At 40.1% G+C, this 12144-nt stretch overlaps 1 protein-coding gene and 1 non-coding gene across 4 annotated transcripts in view; both read left to right on the top strand.

Moving 5' to 3' along the window:
- The window catches only part of GABBR2 (gamma-aminobutyric acid type B receptor subunit 2), an 832666-nt gene that overhangs the window by 513620 nt on the left and 306902 nt on the right, over positions 1–12144 (top strand). The window lies entirely within an intron of this gene.
- On the top strand, positions 2414–2485 carry TRNAG-UCC. The gene has a single exon. It is a non-coding gene; the product is annotated as a tRNA-Gly (tRNA).

The following is a 12144-nucleotide window of genomic DNA, read 5'->3' on the forward strand; positions in this document are numbered from 1 at the left end:
GCTGGCGGTTCTCTCAATCCATCAGGAACACAGTCAGTCAGTCCGTCCGTCCGTCCGTCCGTCCTTCCTTCCTTGACTCCCAGCAGAGAACTGCCCTCCTCTGCCTTGCAGCTCCCGTTTTTATATGGGCCTACTTGGCCCTGATTGGCTGCTCCTCTTAGCCCTCCTCTGATTGGCTACCTCTGGTGCAGCCTCCCTAGGGCTGCTTTTAACCCCTATTTTTTGCAGGTGAGGGGCAGCTGTCCCATCACAGGACCCTAAAATACTGATATAGCAATACAAATTCCTGCACCATTACTTACTGTAAAGCTAACAAGCCTTCCTATAATATAGATAGATAGATAGATGTTCAAAGGGCGTGCTCAGATATTAGAAGTGTATTCTTTTTTCTTTTCTTGTTATTATTTTAAAAAATTAAAGTCCAGCTTGAACACTGTCTTCCATTTTGCATCCATAGGTGAGTCTTTCAGTCAAGAGTTAAAACATAAAGAAGACTCCACTGAAGCAAGCTTAGTTTAAATCACTGATATTTGACAGAGAGACAATGGAGACCATTGAGTTGATAACGGTAGAGAATCAGGGCTAAATTCTACTCATAGTTTTACTCATGTACTCAGCTGGAGATGTACAAGTATAACTGACAGCAGAAACTGGCCTGTTGTTCTGAGAACATGTGCAAGTGAGGATACTGTTGTTGGTTTTCTTATTAATTCATAACACTGTTCAAAGCTATATTAGCAGGAATAGTAAATTTGTAAGTAAAGGGGACTAATTTATTATACCTGTGTTTCTGACCATTCATCTTTCTCTCCTAAAACAAATTACACCCACCTCAGGAGATGAAAACTATCACACCCCTGAGATCCAGTCGAATGTACTATAGCTCACATTTTAAAAAAGTCAGTATATTTTAGGTACAAAAGCAAACAACAACGAAAAGCAAAACTAAAAGGTCCTCAGCATTTCGAAGTCCTCTGAGGAAAGTGTTTTCACCATTTGGATACAGGCTATCTTCTTCCAGAGATATGCCATGGAATTTTTGAAAGATTTTGGACCAAATACTGATTTGCTTTACAACCCATGGAACCTCGCTGAAGTTAATGAAATTGTACAGCATGTAAATGAAACAATTTGGCCTCTTGTACTGTATGTTTGAAGTCTCTCTGAGAAGTCACTGTACTCAGGTTTAAACAACTCAGAGCACATACCCATATTTTACATTATTGCTTTAGCAATCACAAATATATTCTGCTGCTGAAGGAGAGATATCTGTAATCCAAATAAATAAGGTTCTGGAACTTTCCAAAATAAACATCCTAACTGAGAAAAAAACAGAAAGGAAAAATTGTTAGTAGTGGGGATATGCCAACTGGTGTTCAGTCGAGATGATCTTAGAGACCCAAGGAGTCTGGAGTAAACCAGGATTAGAGGATTGGTCTCTTAAAGCATTCCTTTCAGTAACGCTTCCCACAATTTACATCCACTTTTTAACTAAAAGACAAACCTTGATACCTGGTAAGACTCGGTTGACATTCTCAAAGCTTGATACCTGGTTAGACATCCTGGGATGGCTGACATTCCCACAGTGTTACCGGGAGGCCATCGGTGCTATAGCTGGAGACTACTGTGGAGAGTAGACACTGCAGGAAGTATCACCCAAAAGGGATTTTATGGAGAACTTATTTTATTTTGGAGTTACTACAGTACAGGTGATGCAAACTCCTCCCAGTACTTATCCTTAGAACTCTGTGTTCAATCTCCATTGACTTCAGATGAAGTTCTCTGGATGTACTCCACAACGACTGAATGCAGAATTTGGCTGACACCTTTGTACGATACTCTAAGAATCCAAACTTTTGAATATCCTGGCTTTTAATTTCTCAATCATAAAGTCATTTTAGCATTTGTTTTAATCTAATATCTTAAAAGAAAACAAGAAAGATATATTTATGCTGCATGCTGAGCTCTCCATGTTGACAAGGAAGATTTTGCTTTGTCACACTCTTACATAAGTATCAGTATTGAAGAGGTAAAGTGAAAAATCCAATCAGCTGTGTATGCCAGACACTCTATGGTGGTCTTAGCATATGTACAGTAAACACACTATATCAGTACTTAGTCGTGAACTGAGTTAATACTGTGCATGTGCAAATAAATAATTGTAAAGCTTTAACTTTTAGAATGATTCACACCACCTCCCCCCCCCCCGCCCCCCGCAATTTAGGAAGGATCTCATTCCTCAATGTGGAATACAAACATTTGGAACTTTTATATTCTACTATGTGTTTTGTTTGATAGTCAGATAAAGTTGCAAGATTTTTTTAATAAGCAGAGAAATGTGTATTTCATTCACAATTCCTTAACTCAAAAATGGCTAAACTGATGTCACTTAAGCTTTGGCTGACATGAAAATGCATTGGTGGTATAGTGGTGAGCATAGCTGCCTTCCAAGCAGTTGACCTGGGTTTGATTTCCAGTCAATGCAATAATGGATTTTCTCCTTTGTTGGGGGGAGGGATAGCTCAGTGGTTTGAGCATTAGCCTACTAAATCCAGGGTTATGCATTCAATCCTTGAGTGGGCCATTTAGGGATCGGGGGCAAAAATTCAGGATTGGTCCTGCTTTCAGTAGAGGGTTGGACTAGATGATCTTCTGAGGTCCCTTTCAACCCTGATATTCTATTAAAAGTTTGAAGCTTCAGTCCAAAAACAAACATTTTGAGAAAGTTATGATTGAATGGGCTTAAACCAATATGGCCCTCTCAACTTTAAGTATAGTTTTTATCAGTGAATGCTATAAATTCTGTAATAATATAATGTAAGCATGATGTGCTCTCAGCAGCAATGAGTTGTGGTAGTACTATGTAACATGATCTTCACAGGATTTCTGCGCTTTCTGCTGTAGAACTGAATTAATAAAACATGGATCCCTCTAAAAAATCTTTTCTTGCAAGAAGCACAGAAATTCAAGATTCTTCAAACGGGATTTTCACTAAATTACTTGCATAATTCTCTGTGGCTTATTAAATTACGTTTGTGCTAAGTCAAGATATAGAATAAATTATTAACATTAGTTTGAAGTAAGTGAGAATTCAAGACGTAAGAAGCATGTTATTGGGCTTCAGATAGCAGGTAATTTTTGTGTTTTAACTCAAAGAAAGAGCTGCGTGGGGAGTGTAAGAAAAGTCTTCTATTAAAAAAGGAGAGGCAGGAAATTGAGCCACTTCAGAACAGAGCTATTACATTTCTTTCACAGAATTGATGGATAAAGTTTCACAAAAGCAGCATTCGGTACTGAGAGTAGTATAGAACATATAGGCTGGATCATATGCTACATTTTTTATGGGTGTTCAGCTGAATACAGCCAGTGTACATAAAAGCTATCAAAGGTTCTTTTGTGAAGACTCATTGAAGTCAGCAGTAATTTAGGGGTGAATTTATCATGTGGGTGAATCAGACCTCAAGTTTGGAGGAAAACATGTGAATAAACCCTGTGGCCTTCTATATATTATGAATAAATTCAATATAATTTAATATTGTCTTTATTTCTGTTTGCAAGTCTGTGGCTGTTAATTTTCCTTTGCAAAATTTAGAAACTCTCTTCAGTTAACATGACAAGTTAATGAGGCAACCACAAATTGTGTTGGCATGTCTTCTTTATGCAATTGGTGAATTATTGTCTTTGAACTGGACACAATCAAGTAGGGCCTCTAAGTCTCTGAACTCTTTCAGAAAGGTGGTGCACTCTAAACAGTTGCTTAGATGCTGATAACTTCTACAGATTTGAGCGGATTAAGAATTTGGTGATAGAAAAAGCCCTGAAAATAATATTTCATCTCATCAAGAACAGAGATTACAGATCTGCATAGCTGCTTCATAAGGCCCTGGGGGATCTCTGTAGTTAGCTACTGTGTCCTTTGCCTCATCAGTGATGTATGATTTTATAAATAGAAAAATACTATATTTATTATAATTTATTCTTTTTGCTTTGCTACTGTGTATTATCATTGAGGAAATGCAGGCCTGGAGTAAAATCAGCTGGTTACTTAGGCAGCATTTCAAGAGGCCCCTTCGCTCCTCATTCCATCCCCACTAGCTGGACCTTTATCAGGTAGCCTGACACTTGGACTCTCCTCCTCCCCCAAGATACTCTTCAAGCCTGGCACAATATATAGAATCATGGAAATGTAAAGCTGCAAAGGACCTTGAGAGGTCAACAAGTCCCGGACCTTGCACTGGGGCAGGGCTAAGTAAACCTAGACCATCCCTGACTGGTTTGAGTTCAACCTGGTCTTAAAAACCTCCAGTGATGGGGATTGCACAACCTCCCTTAGAAGTCCATTGCTTCTCCCACCCCCTATTTACCTTTATATAACCCCTCATGGTGCTTCCCCCAAGAACAGACCACTGTGTCCTGTGCAGGCCCTTTTCCTGCCAGCTTCTCAGCAGTCCATTCCCTCACTCTTTGCCAGCTGTCCCCCTCTCTCACAATAATAATCCAATAGAAGTAGCTAAATGCTTAGCACTTTTGAAAATCATGCCACTTACTTAGGATTTAGCTGCCTATGTTAGGCACCCATTTTTAAAAATCTTGGCTCCTAATAACAATCTTTAGCACTTATATATTGCTTTTCATCCCTGGATCTCAGCCAGATCAGCACTGCTGGCAGCAATGAAAATATTTAACCATCAATTTCAGAGGAGATTTGGGAAATGCCAGAGGGGGAGCCAAAGGGCAGGATCAGTAAGAGACACCAGATACAGAACTAAATACATGAGAAGCCACATAAGAGAGGAATGATACTTGAATACATCCAAAGTTTGGAAAGATTTTCATTCCTACAGTGAATGCAGCACCTTGCTATTAATTTAACAGTTAAGCTTTTATGGATGAGCCAGAGGTTATGTGGCTGTCAGTGACACAGATATCCCACTAACCCAAATTATCCATTTACTCAAAGCTACTTCCAATGTAGCTGAAAATTCATCATTCACAAGCCATTTCCATCCCACTGAGAGGTAGCGCCGCTATGCAGAAGCATAGCCATGGCACTGGGAAAGGGGGAGGCCCAACTTGGGCATGTCAGGACATGCCTGGGTCCTTGGATTGCCTTAACCCAGCTCAGCTCCTGATTAAATTCATTTTTAAATAATCCTCTCCTTCCTTGGCATTTACACCCTTCAGTTACTTATTAACTGTTTTCTTGTGCATCCTAATTCATTGTTAGGTCATGATACATGTATTTAGTTCTTTTAGAACCAAATCATCAGCCAGTGAGGGGATTTAGGGAGGGCTAAGTCCTCTCTGTGACTGGTGGTGGGCCCATGCCTAAGAGGGCTGGGGAAGAAGTAACTGGGGAGAAGTCTGGTTGAACAGTATCAGTACGGAGCCTGAGCTGATAGTCACAAACATTAGGAGAATCCAAGAACCCACTCTAAATTTGTATGGGTTCTATGAAAACTGTTGTTTGTACAGCTCTGCTTTAACCAGTCCTGCTTTTGTGCTGGATGAAATGATATTTGTGTATGATTTATATATCAGTTTAATGCCTGATTCTGAGCTCTGTCCTTCAGAATGAAAGGCACTATATACATGTAAAATGATCATATTATTACTAGTCAGGAGTCTCAGGAGTAAGTGTTTTAATTCTAATGGCTGATAATGTTTCTCCAAACTTGTGTCAGTGACAATGATACCTTGTCCTTGAGGCTCAGCTCTGCTCCACATCCTTAGAATCATAGAATCTTTTGTGCTGCTTACTTTTTAATCTGTTTACTAAAATAAATACACTGAACTGCAAAAGCTAAAAATGCCATTTTAAATACCTTACATTAACTCAGTAATGTAATCTAAGAGTTATAGAAACTAATTTAGTACAAAATAACCACAGAGACATTTTTTTGTTGTGGTATCTCGCAGAAGCTTGTAGCACATCAACATTATCCTCATTTACGATGCATTATTGTTCTGATAGACCAGGAAGCTTTTCAGTTGTCCTCACCACAAATCAACAATTAAGTCTATGTCCCACATTTCTAGCTCAGAGAAGTCACGACTGCAAGCTTATAAATAACGAGTCAGTGAGCCTTTCTTTATGTATTTCTATCCACTTTTAAACAGTTCCAACAGTTTCTTTGTTTAAAGACAATAGTGCTGAGATTAAGAATTGCAGTTCAAATGAGGAGTAAAATGTCATGTTGGGTAAACAATTATTCTTCACAGTAGCTGTCAGGAAGGAAGAGAAGACAAGGAGACAGGAGGAGAAAAAGGAGAGGGAGAAAAGTGCCTGTGTGAGAGAGAGCCAGAGTGCAAAAGGAAGGATTTGAATTACTGTAGTGTTCTGTATTCATTATAATTAGAGGTGACAAACTACTTTTGCTAGTATAAGAGCATCCCTGACCCTTCGTCCACGAGTTAAACTGAACGTTTTTGACATGCAAGAGAGACTGGATACATTTTCACCCCCCCACCAATTTTTCATTTTCATATACGTCTGCAATTCTTGATTCTTGCTCAGACGAAATGCAGAAGGGTCATAATAATAAAACTTAGCACTTTACGATATCAAAGCACTGTATATAAAATTTACTGATAATTAATCCTCATAGCACCTCCCCTATGCATTATTATTCCATTTTAAAGATGAGGAAAAAAAGGCAGAAAGGTTAAGTGCTGAAGGCCAAAGAATGTGCATTTATGGCAGAGTCAGGATGAGAATTCAGAAGTCCTTGACTTCGAACTCTGTGCTCATTCTGCTGTACTATTAATGGCATTTAGCCTGACAGGAAGTAGTAAGTAGGTATAACAAGGAGTCCGGTGGCACCTTAAAGACTAACAGATTTATTTGAGCATAAGCTTTTGTGGGTAAAAACCCCACTTCGCATCTGAAGAAGTGGGGTTTTTACCCACAAAAGCTTATGCTGAAATAAATCTGTTAGTCTTTAAGGTGCCACCGGACTCCTTGTTGTTTTTGTGGATACAGACTAACACGGCTACCCCCTGGTAAGTAAGTATGTGACATGTCACAAGAAAAACTGATCTAACGAAATTTCCAGTCCAGTTTCACAAATTCAAAAGATTCACATAATATGGTAAGTGTGTTCATTTCTGGATGTTTCCTATTTTAGCCATTATACTTCCTCTGAGTGTGTGCAGAAATCTGTTTCATACAAATATAAGGCACTAGAGCCTTGCAACCCAACCAGAACCCAATGACACCTGATTACAAGCACTGGGTTCTGGTTGGGTCTGAAAACAACCAATTTTCTTGGGCTCAGGTTGTGTCAGGTAGTGTCTGATCACCTCTTCCTGCATGCAGTTGGCACAGTAGTGGCTGTGCGCCCCACTCTTGCCAGCCATTGCTATCTCACTGTGCTATGTGTGCTGATGAGTCGCAGCACCTCTCAGTTTGCTGCACACACAGCGCAGCGATGGAGGAGCACAGCCACTCCATTGGCAGGAGGCAGCCAGAGATTGATTGCGGGCATGATTTAGTTGGGGTTGGTCTTGCTTTGAGCAGGGGGTTGGACTAGATGACCTCCTGAGGTCTCTTCCAACCCTGATATTCTATTATTCTAAGGGTGGGGAGCAGAGCTGAGCCTCAAGGACAAGGTATCATTGTCACTGACTCAAGTTTGGAGAAACAATATCAGCCATTAGAATTAAAACACTTAATCCTGAGACTCCTGACTAGTAATAATATGATCATTTTACATGTATATAGTGCCTTTCATTCTGAAGGACAGAGCTCAGAATCAGGCATTAAACTGATATATAAATCATACACAAATATCATTTCATTCAGCACTCAAAAGTATCCACCTATTGCATACTTTAATGAAAGATGAATGAAGGATTTGAATGTTCCATGAATACTTCTAAATCTTGTTCCTAATTTCCTAGCTCATTTAATCAAGTCCTTAGTATCTTAAAATGAAGCTTGGTATGGGATTATAAATTTTATCCCTGATTTTCTGAAGAACACAGTATATCACAGAATGTTAATTGATAATCACAATTAAAATGTGTAACCACTAAAAGATCAGCTATTAATTTGAACTACATTCAACTCAATTAAGGTAGTAATGGGATTAGAAATTGTATTGAAGGATTGGTCATGGTGTAATTATATTATAAAATATACGTGTGTGTAATATGTGGCATTATGCTGCAATCTCAGTTTGATTAAGCCATTTCCATTCTGTTGTATTCACTCACATATAATTTGCTAAACTCTTTAATTGAAAACTCTGCTAGTTTTGTTTACTCTGAAATCTTGAAATATTCAAAAATCAAGATAGTTTTAGTATGGACATTATTTCTGAGTTTATACATTGTAAAATGTATTTATCATTTTTAATATTGATATAGGTCTAAAGACACCATAACAATCTGGATTTAACTCCTAACTGTCAAAATGTTTTTCTTCATTTACTGCATTGAACCAAAATCCTCCTGGTAAAGTCCCAAATCAATATGCTGTTTCTCAGTTGTAAAATGCACTTCGGAACCTATATATTAAGCAGATGTTAAGCACTGTGTGTAAAACAATAGAGATCCAGTCCGTTTTCCAGCTGCAGCTCATGAGAACACGAGATGTTGTTCAACAACAGTACAACATTAGACCCCCATCCTGCAAATTTTTGCTGTATGTGCTTAAATATCTTTATTCATGTTTGTAAAAAAAACAGGAGGACTTGTGGCACCTTAGAGACTAACAAATTTATTAGAGCATAAGCTTTCGTGGGCTACAGCCCACTTCATTGGATGCATAGAATGGAACATATAGTAAGAAGTCCAATGGTCAAATTACTCCCATACACAGGCTTGGACTGATCTCCAGGGAAGTATCCCAGGAGGCCCTAGTGTTTGGAGATTCTAGAAGCCCATGCAAGCAGTAGCAGGTTTGAACACAGATGCCATTGCTCTGAGGATGTGAGTCGTGGTTGGCAGAGAGCCTACGGCCCAGTAGCTTAGATCAACAGATTCATCTGTTGGAATCCCTCTGCTAGTTAAAATTGAAGCCAGGATGTTCAGGAGGTGGGGATGTTGGTGGCAGAGGAGCAGCCCCTGGATGCCTTCTGTTGCCTCTTGAGTTTGATTTTTGTGTGCTCTGGTATTATACACTGAGGCATGATCTAAGAAATGCCATAATAGTGTACTAAATTCAAACATAAGAGGCAACAAATTTCCAGGAGAGCAGCATATGCATCATGTCAACCAATGAGGCAGCTAGGCCTACAGAGAATATCAACATGAAACAATAGCAGTGGTGTTTGCAACCCTCTTATCTGAAGGAACAAAATACCATCACCGTCTCCCAGAGCCCCAGTGGCAGCAGTAATGGGTATTCATAACATGAACTTCCACAGCCAAGACCTCTCTTGGAAGCTGGTTCTCTCACCTCCCTGGAGGCCCTTTCTTTTCCAATACAACACTGCACGTACATAACTGTTTACAGAAGCTGGCACCTAGTTTGTATGACAGCTTTCTTACAAACTGTATCCCTAAACACTTTATAGAGTGAAGAGGGCATTGGTTAGTATTTAGAGTAGAGGAGTAGAGCATGCCTGACTTCCGAGGGAAACGGAAAATCTGAGATTTTCATCTTGGCTTATTCCCACATGACAAAAGAGAGCGCATGAGTGAGAGAGAAAAAAATAGCATAAAATAAATACTATAAGGAAAATTATATATTTCCTGACCGTTAGTGAGTCTGGATAACAAATGGGTCTCAAGAGTTTAAGAATTGTTTTCTTGGCAGCCCAAATAAACAGAACTCATCTCTCTATTGTTCCTGTATGCCTTTCAATATCACTTCCACAGGGGCAGTACTGATGGCCTGAGTCCCAGGCCAAAGGCTTGAGGATAGATGACTGTAGTAAGTTTCTGTTCCCAGCTCTGCTACTGACTGTTTTGTGACCTTCAGTAAGTCATTTTAGGCCAAAACATAGGTGAAAGTTATGTTCCTTAAAGCACATTTACGTGCCTAAACAAAATACTTTTCAAAGCTGCTGCTGTGTGTGTCAAGTTTTTTCTTCTGTAAAACTGCAATAATACTTACCTGCTATTAGCAAAGGAATTTCTTAACCACAGTCACTTTTACTCTTGAAAGCACAAGAGAGTTATATATCTTTGAAAAATAACCAACAGCCACCTTAGTCTGATCTCAACCCTTTCATGAGCCCTTGATTTGGTTAGCATCCTCAGGCTAGGCAACCCTTCCTGCCTTCTTTCTCCTTATCCTGGTCTTCTTGTATGTTGCGGAGGTCTGACCTCCCTTCCCAGAGAGCATTCCCCCTTAGATGTAGTCTCTGATCCCTTTGGCTATATGTCAAGGCTGAGGAACTCCAGTCCCTTTCCCCAGCCAGGCTTCTGTGTAGAGTTCCCTGTTCTTTCGGATGAGCCAGTAGTTGAGAGACAGTTGATATTTCATAGATATAAGGTGACCTATGTAGCCACATATTTTTATTATTACACTTGTGTCCCGCTCCACCCTATTGTCTGTTTGTTATATCTCATTGTTACACTCATTTCAGATTAGACTGAACATTCTTATGGAAGTCTTACCCATAGGGCTGACCCTGAGGTATCTTATGTTGGGGGCTCAGGGCCAAACATAGTCAAAATTCTGCCTTTCGGTTTCACCTAAAAAGTAAAGACCACACCCAGAGAGACTCCACATCCCCATGTTTGCTACAGATAAAATTATGGTGACCCTTCACAACAGAACATGTAAAGGGCAAAAGGGGGTGTGCAGGGACATGGCCTAGATGGTAATTCCACACATAGGGGTCAAAATAGGCATAGGAGGAAAGCAAGGGAATGTATTTGCTATTTCCCTACATATCTAGCAACAGCTGGACATGAGCCAGCCATGTAGATACCCTGGGTGAGTGGTTTCTTCTCCTTTGTTCTTCCCCTGGCTCCCTCAGAGTTTCATATACAGAGAGTCCTTTTGTTCAAGTCTTGCTTGCTTACTTCCTCAGGTCCCCTGTTACATTCTGTGTCTCATCTCTTCAAAAATGTCATCTTCTTAAACCTTAACTGAAATTGTTTTGTTTCTCCCATTCCTATAGCATTTACTGTATACTACTACTAGTAGTAATAGTAGTAAAAAGAAAAGGAGGACTTGTGGCACCTGAGAGACTAACAAATTTATTTGAGCATAAGCTTTCGTGAGCTACAGCTCACTTCATCAGATGCATTCAGTGGAAAATACAGTGGGGAGATTTATATACATAGAGAACATGAAACAGTGGGTGTTACCGTACACACTGTAACCAGAGTGATCACTTAATGTGAGCTACTACGAGCGGGGGGGTGGAGGGCAGAACCTTTTGCAGTGATAATCAAGGTGGGCCATTTCCAGCAGTTGACAAGAACATCTGAGGAACAGTGGGGGGTGGGAGGTCTACAACCTATCCTGAAGAACGACCCATCACTCTCACAGATCTTGGGAGACAGGCCAGTCCTTGCTTACAGATAGCCCCCCAATCTGAAGCAAATACTCACCAGCAACCACACAACAGAACCACTAACCCAGGAACCTATCCTTGCAACAAAGCCCGTTGCCAACTGTGTCCACATATCTATTCAGGGGACACCATCATAGGGCCTAATCACATCAGCCACAATATCAGAGGCTCGTTCACCTGCACATCTACCAATGTGATATAAGCCATCATGTGCCAGCAATGTCCCTCTTCCATGTACATTGGCCAAACTGGACAGAATAAATGGACACAAATCAGACGTCAAGAATTATAACATTCAAAAAACCAGTTGGAGAACACTTCGATCTCTCTGGTCACTCGATTACAGACCTAAAAGTGGCAATACTTCAACAAAAAACTTCAAAAACAGACTCCAGCAAGAGATTGCTGAATTGGAATTAATTTGCAAATTGGATACAATTAACTTAGGCATGAATAGAGACTGGGAGTGGATGGGTCATTACACAAAGTAAAACTGTTTCCCCATGTTTATTCCCCCTCACCCCCCACTGTTCCTCAGACGTTCTTTTCAACTGCTGGAAATGGCCCACCTTGATTACTTGATTATCACTACAAAAGGTTCCCCCGCCACCCACCCGCTCTCCTGCTGGTAATAGCTCACCTTAAGTGATCACTCTCGTTACAGTGT

The sequence above is a fragment of the Chelonia mydas genome, chromosome 2, assembly GCF_015237465.2.
Source record: "Chelonia mydas isolate rCheMyd1 chromosome 2, rCheMyd1.pri.v2, whole genome shotgun sequence".
Taxonomy (NCBI): Eukaryota; Metazoa; Chordata; order Testudines; family Cheloniidae; genus Chelonia; species Chelonia mydas.